The sequence below is a fragment of the Microtus pennsylvanicus genome, chromosome X, assembly GCF_037038515.1.
Source record: "Microtus pennsylvanicus isolate mMicPen1 chromosome X, mMicPen1.hap1, whole genome shotgun sequence".
NCBI lineage: Eukaryota > Metazoa > Chordata > Mammalia > Rodentia > Cricetidae > Microtus > Microtus pennsylvanicus.
This window is the reverse complement of record NC_134601.1, coordinates 42,704,068-42,710,348: the sequence shown is the minus strand read 5'-3', so window position 1 is coordinate 42,710,348 and position 6,281 is coordinate 42,704,068. Positions and strand designations below refer to the sequence as shown.

The 6,281-nt window shown below is 44.9% G+C and overlaps 1 long non-coding RNA gene across 1 annotated transcript; it reads left to right on the top strand.

The window, feature by feature from the left end:
* The first annotated feature begins 3,048 nt into the window (after positions 1-3,048).
* LOC142841508 (uncharacterized) lies at positions 3,049-5,966 on the top strand. Its single transcript, XR_012909079.1, has 3 exons — positions 3,049-3,137; positions 4,187-4,303; positions 5,759-5,966. It is a non-coding gene; the product is annotated as an uncharacterized LOC142841508 (long non-coding RNA).
* Positions 5,967-6,281: the final 315 nt, after the last annotated feature.

The following is a 6,281-nucleotide window of genomic DNA, read 5'->3' as shown; positions in this document are numbered from 1 at the left end:
AGATAATGATTATGTAAACCGTAATTTGGCAAGTGTTTTTCTTGCAAAATTTGAAGAAGCCAGGGGTAGTGGCACTCGGGAGGCAGAGGAAGGTGAATCACTGAATTCAAAGCCAGCCTGGCCTACAGATGGGGTTCCATGACAGCCAGGGCTAAAGAGAGAAACCCTAGCTCCAAAAAAAAAAAAAAGGAAAAAAGAAAGAAAAATTAAAAAGAACTTTTTATAACTGTAGGACTTTATAAGGCAGGAGTGACAAAGGAAAACAAAATTGTGTTTAAAACAAAGTGGTGGGTGCCATCAGTCAATGACTTAAAAAGTCGATTTAATTTCTCTTTTCTCTTAAAACGCGAAAGCTATGTCAAGTCCAGTGTTTTTAAAAACGGGTGCCTTTAATGTTTATTCGCAGGGAGATCTCGGAATGCCTGTTTGTGTGTGCTTAGATACAATATAGAGCCGTAGTTTGGGGGGAGGGGTCAGTGTTCCTGCAGCTCCTTTCCTCTTTCCCAAGGCGGGCATCCAGTCTAGAGGCCGAGCCTTTGAGCCTGCTCCTGGCGGCTCACATGCTAGCACCCACCATTGGCCAGGCAGTCGTCTGCAGGGTGCCCGGATGGACACGTTACCCATCAGGCAGTGCGTGCTATTCTAATTCGCTTGTCTCCTCAGCGCAGCTCATTTGGCGCTGGAACTCCTTGGGGCGGTAGCCGCAGCGGCCACCTTCGCCGCCGCCTTCGCTGCCGCAGCCCTGTGATTGGAGGTCACCCCGTGTTTTCTCGCTCCTCCCTTTCCGCTCTTCCTCCCCGCCTCCTGTCCCCCTTGGCCCCCCTCCTCCGTCTCTTCCTCCTCCTGCTCCGCCTCCTCCGCCTCTTCCTCCTGCTGATCCGGCTCCTCCTCCTTCTCTGAGCTCAGGACGTCCTGCAGCATCTTGGGTAAGCCTCCCCACACCTCCCTGCCTCCGAGGCGAGGACAGCGGCAGCGGCGCGCTCCGGGTCTGGGGTTCCTGTGGCTGTGGAGAGTAGGGACCCCGTGGCGAGATGGCGCGTGGCCCACCATCTTGTTTCGGCCCCGGGGAGGGGGTGCTTTAGGAAAGGTCGCCTGGGTTACGCGGGGCTGGCTGGCTGAGGTGACCATGAGCGGCCCCTCCAAGGCGAGGCCTCAATTTTGCGGGGGGCCCTCGCAGGCCAGGCCGCCTGGGCCGCGGTCTACTGAAGCAGGAGGGGGGGAAGGGTGGTCCGTGCCTTTCCTGCTTTGCTTCCTCGAGAGCCCCTCCGTCTGGTTTTTTGTTTGTTTGTTTTTGGGGGGGGCATTGTTCATCGGATGTCTCTTTTGTACATTGGAGAGCAAAGAGATCCTCCCAGCTGCCTTGGGAAAGGCTGCCACAGCAGCCGCCGCCCTGTGATTGGAGGTCACCCCGTGTTTTCGCGCTCCTCCCTTCCCGCTCTTCCTCCCCGCCTCCTGTCCCCCTCGGCCCCCCTCCTCTGTCTCTTCCTCCTCCTGCTCCGCCTCTTCTTCCTGCTGCTCCCGCTCCTCCTCCTTCTCTGAGCTCCGGACGTCCTGCAGCATCGTGGGTAAGCCTCCCCACACCTTCCTGCCTCCGAGGCGAGGACAGCGGCAGCGGCGCGCTCCGGGGCTGGGGTTCCCGTCGCTGTGGAGAGTAGGGACCCCGTGGCGCGATGGCGCGTAGCCCACCATCTTGTTTCGGCCCCGGGGAGGGGGGTGCTTTAGGAAAGGTCGCCTGGGTAACAAGGGGCTGTCTGGCCGAGTTGACCATGAGCGGCCCCCTCTGAGGCGAGGCCTCAACTGTGCGAGGGGGGGGGCCTCGCGGGGCGGGCTGCGGGGGTGGGGGGCGGGCTCCGTGCCCTTCCCGCCCGCTTTCTTGAGAGCCCCTACTTCTGGTTTTTTGTTTGTTTGTTTCTTGGGGGGGGGGTTGTACATAGGATGTCTCTTTTGTTTGCTGGAGAGCTACTGAGATCCTCCCTGCTGCCTTGGGAAAGGCTGGTGGGCCCTTCTGAACTTTCCAGCCTCGGGCTCCTTGAGGCCCTTCACTTCTGCCCAACCCCTTTCCCTGGACAGCCAGGAGTTTTTCAGTGCCGATCCCCTTATTCTTCCCAAAGGGACTGCCCTCCTCGACCACAGAAATCTTGCTCTGTTTAGTTGTTGTCTAGACTATGGAGGATAAAAGCCCCGAGGGGAGAGACTTGGTCTTAGGCGTGATTTTCCTGTCAGTGAGCTGTGTGGGGTTTTTTTTAGAGGTGGATGGGGCGAGCATCTCAATTCGGAGGAGAAAGTTTGAATTGTTCTCAGGAAGAAGTCTCAGTGACAAGGGAACCAGTTTCTTCCAAATGCGGGAGATTTTATCCAAGGACCTCTCTTTTGTTTGGAGGATTTGCTCACTTTTATTTTAAATCTGAGCTGGAGTTTTTTGCTTTTGTTGGTTGGGGTAGGATTATGAGTTTTAGTGCCTCTTAGTGGCTCCTGTATTCGATACCTAAAAACATTTTTATTTTTAAACTACACAGTTCTCCGAAGGGTTTGTGAGGTGTCTTGCTTTGAGAGTTACAATATAAATTCAAGCCATCTTATGTTTAAAAAAAAGTCTATTAAGGCGCTGGTTTATTTATGAAATTCAGTTAGATCTGTGTGATTTGCTTTAATGTCTGCAAAAGCAATTGTCATAGCATTTGAATGTTTTGATGCTGTCGCTCCTTTACAGGGCAGTGATGTGTTAAAGAACTGTTGCAAAGATGAAGAAATAGCCTCAGTCCTTAAATAGAACCAGTTGTGTTTTTTCTTTTAAATTGCATTTATTTGTTTATATTTCTCTTTTTTGGTGTATGTATGTATGTAGGTGTGCCCACACTACAGTTTGGAGATCAGATGACTGCTTGGTAATACGAAGTTCTCTCCTACTGAATAGGTACCCACAATGAATCTCTGATTTTGTTTTGGTTGTAAGCTCCCTTACCTGCTGAGCCCAGCTCACTGAAACCCCGTTTTATTTTGTTTTTTTTTTTGTTTGTTTTGTTGGTTTTTGAGAGGGTTCCACGTAGCCCAGGCTGCCCTTGAACTTGATATGTAACCGAGGCTATCCATAAACTCTTGATTCTGTTGGCTCAACCTCCCCAATACAGTGATTACAGGTAAGAGCCAACGTGCCTGTCCCCTTAGAGTCAGTTCTTGAACAAGTGTCTTCTGACTTTCACCTAAGGTTCAATTCATTGAATAATGCCTCGCTTTTTATGGGCATCTCAAAGTGCCTGAGAAAGATAGGGAAAGAGGGTTTTATGTATACAGTGTTCTGCTTGTAGGCAAAAAGAAGACACCAGATCATGTTATAGATGGTTGTGAGCCACCATGAGGTTGCTGGGAATTGATCAGGATCTCTGGAAGAGCAGCTAGTGCTCTTAACCTCTGAGCCATCTTGCCAGCCTGGGTCACCTAAAATTTTTAAGAAGTATTATTCAATTTTTCCTCTCTACATTTTTTTTTCTTTCTTTTTTGTTTTTTTGTTTTGTTTTTCAAGACAGGATTTCTCTGTGTAACAGCTCTGGCTGTCCTGGAACTTACTCTGTAGATCAGGCTGCCTCAAAGTCACAGAGATCCATTTGCCTCTGCCTCCTGTGTCCTGGGATTAAAGGTGTGAGCAATCATTCCCAGCCCCTCTATACATTATTTAATGTTTTATTTTTTAGATGCATTGGTGTTTTGCCATGGGTATCAGGTCCCCTGGAACTGGAGTTACAAACATTTTTGAACTGCCATGTGGGTGCTAGGAATTGAACCCAGGTCTTGTGGAAAAATAGTAACAGTCAGTGCTCTTAACCCCGAGACTTTATATTTTTTATTTTAGCGTTTGAATAATATTACATCCAAGTATGCTGAAAAATTGAAGAATAGTATTGAAAAAGTTCTGATGATGAAGAGTTCCATACCTCAACTTTTTCTTTTCTGTTCAACTCCTTCCCTCCGACTGTTAAATTTTCCAATTAGACTGGCCTTTTTAGCCCAGCATTTTACCACTTAGCATTGCTTTTTTATTAAGAAAAGGGAAAGGGGTATAGCATCCTATGCCTTCCTTTTCTTACGCTTATTTTTCTAGGAGAATATTTAGAACCACACAGAATTTGGGGGGAGTACTAGTGATCAATTTGTATGTACTAATTATAGCTAAATATTCTTTATGCTTCAGAGAGGACATTAAATCTTATTTCTCAAGCCAGCAAGATGGTTTACCAGCTGCCACCAATTCTGACAGCTTGAGTTCAATCCCAGACCCCACAACGTAGGAGAGAACCAGCTCCTTCAGGTTGTCTTCTGACCTCCATACATGCTGTGGCATATGCAAACACACAATTTGAAAAATAATTGATTTTTAGTTAGATTGTTGTAAGTAATAGTATAGGAAGACTTGATTTACTCAGTGAGTTGAGTAAAATTATACATCTATAATTTTTAAAAATTCATTCTCTACAAATTAGTTTTTTATTAAAGGGTCTTTGTATTATCTTTAATGGGAAAATTGTCAACACTAAGTACCGTTTAGATCCAATGATCCACTTTAATTTTTTTATATATTCTTTAAGTTAATTCACACATACTTTCCATAAAGGTAAAAGAGTTGCAGGAACAGCTATTTGATAAAAATCTAGGCATGGTATTCTTTTTTTGTACTTTGAAAAATGAAATGCATCCAGGCATGGTAATACATACCTGTGATCCTGGCAGTTGGGATGCAAAAGCAGGAGGATCACTGGAAGTTCAAGGCTGGTCTGGTGTATATTACAAGTTCAATCCAACCAGGGTTACATAAGAAGGTCCTGTCTCAGAAAGAGAAAGAGGGGCAGTATGAAGGGAAAGAAGAGAGAGAATGAAAATATAAACAAATGAATTTAATTATTTTTACTGCATTTATTTTAAGTGCTTTTAACTTATTTTTATATATTTTAGTGTGTGTGTAGGTAGGTGTATGCACATGTGCTCAGTGTGAGCATACGTTCTCGAAGGACAACTTGTATAGTTTTCTCTTTGCATTATGTGGGTTCCAGCGATTGAACTTAGGTAATCAGGCTCTGTGGCAGTTCAACTGATGCATTTTAGCAGCTGAGACAATCTGTTTTCTCCTCTCTGTTCTAAGAATCAAGCTCAGGCTCTAGTGCATGCTAAGCAAATGCTCTGCCACTGAACTGCATACCTAGCTTTTGATTTTTCAAGCCAGGCTTTCGCTATGTAGCTCAGGATGGTCTTGACTTCCTATGTATCCTATCCCAGCCGCAAACTCATGATTCTCCCTCTTTTCCCTCTGAAATTCTGGGATTACATTTGAATGTGAGCACATCTAGCTATAACTAAGATATTTTTAAAATTTTTTATTTTTAAAGAGAATTTGTAGAGTATATGGTATGTCTATGAGAATTCAGGATATAACTTAAAATTCTTTTTAATGAAGCAGTTCAAATTTTTTTATTTTAATGTAACACCTGGGGGTTTGTTTGTTTGAGACTGGGTTTCTCTGTAGCTTTGGAGCCTGTCCTGGAACTAGTTCTTGTAGACTAGGCTGGCCTCAAACTTACAGAGATCCACCTGCCTCTGCCTCCTGAGTGTTGGTATTAAAAGTATGTGCCACCACTTCACGGGCAACACCTGTTTTTTTTAAAGGTCCAAATAAGGCTGCAAGATGTTGCTTATAGAAAAGCACTGGCTTAGCACATGTAAAATCTTTTTTTTTCTGAACAAGTGAAACTTTATTTCTCTAACATATTAGTATTAGAAGACACAGAGAAGAGGCCAGTAAGATGGCTTGATGGATAAAGTGCCTGCCACACAAGACTGATGACCTGAGTTCAATCTCCTGATTCCACAGTGGAAAAAGAGAACCAAACCCTAAAAGGTTTGCCTTTACCTTCACATGAACACTGTGGAACCCTTGTAATCACACTCTCACTCACATATACAAATAGTAAATTCCAGCACTTGGGAGGCAGAGTGGTAGGAGCGTCAGGAATTAGAGGTCATTCTCAGCTATGTAGCCAGTACAACTTGTATTACATGAGATCCATCTCAAAAACAAAAGCCAAAATCTTGTCTTACTAGCTTTAAAAAAATGTTTAATACAAAAAGTCTAACAACATTATCAGTATATTTTACTATTTACTCTGAAATTAATTTTAATCTTCCTAAAATTTAAATATGGGCATCACATATATTTGCAGGTGCCCAGGGAGACCAGAAAAGGGTGTCAAAATCCCTGAAGCTGGAGTTATAGGCAGTGTGAGCTGCCTACCTCT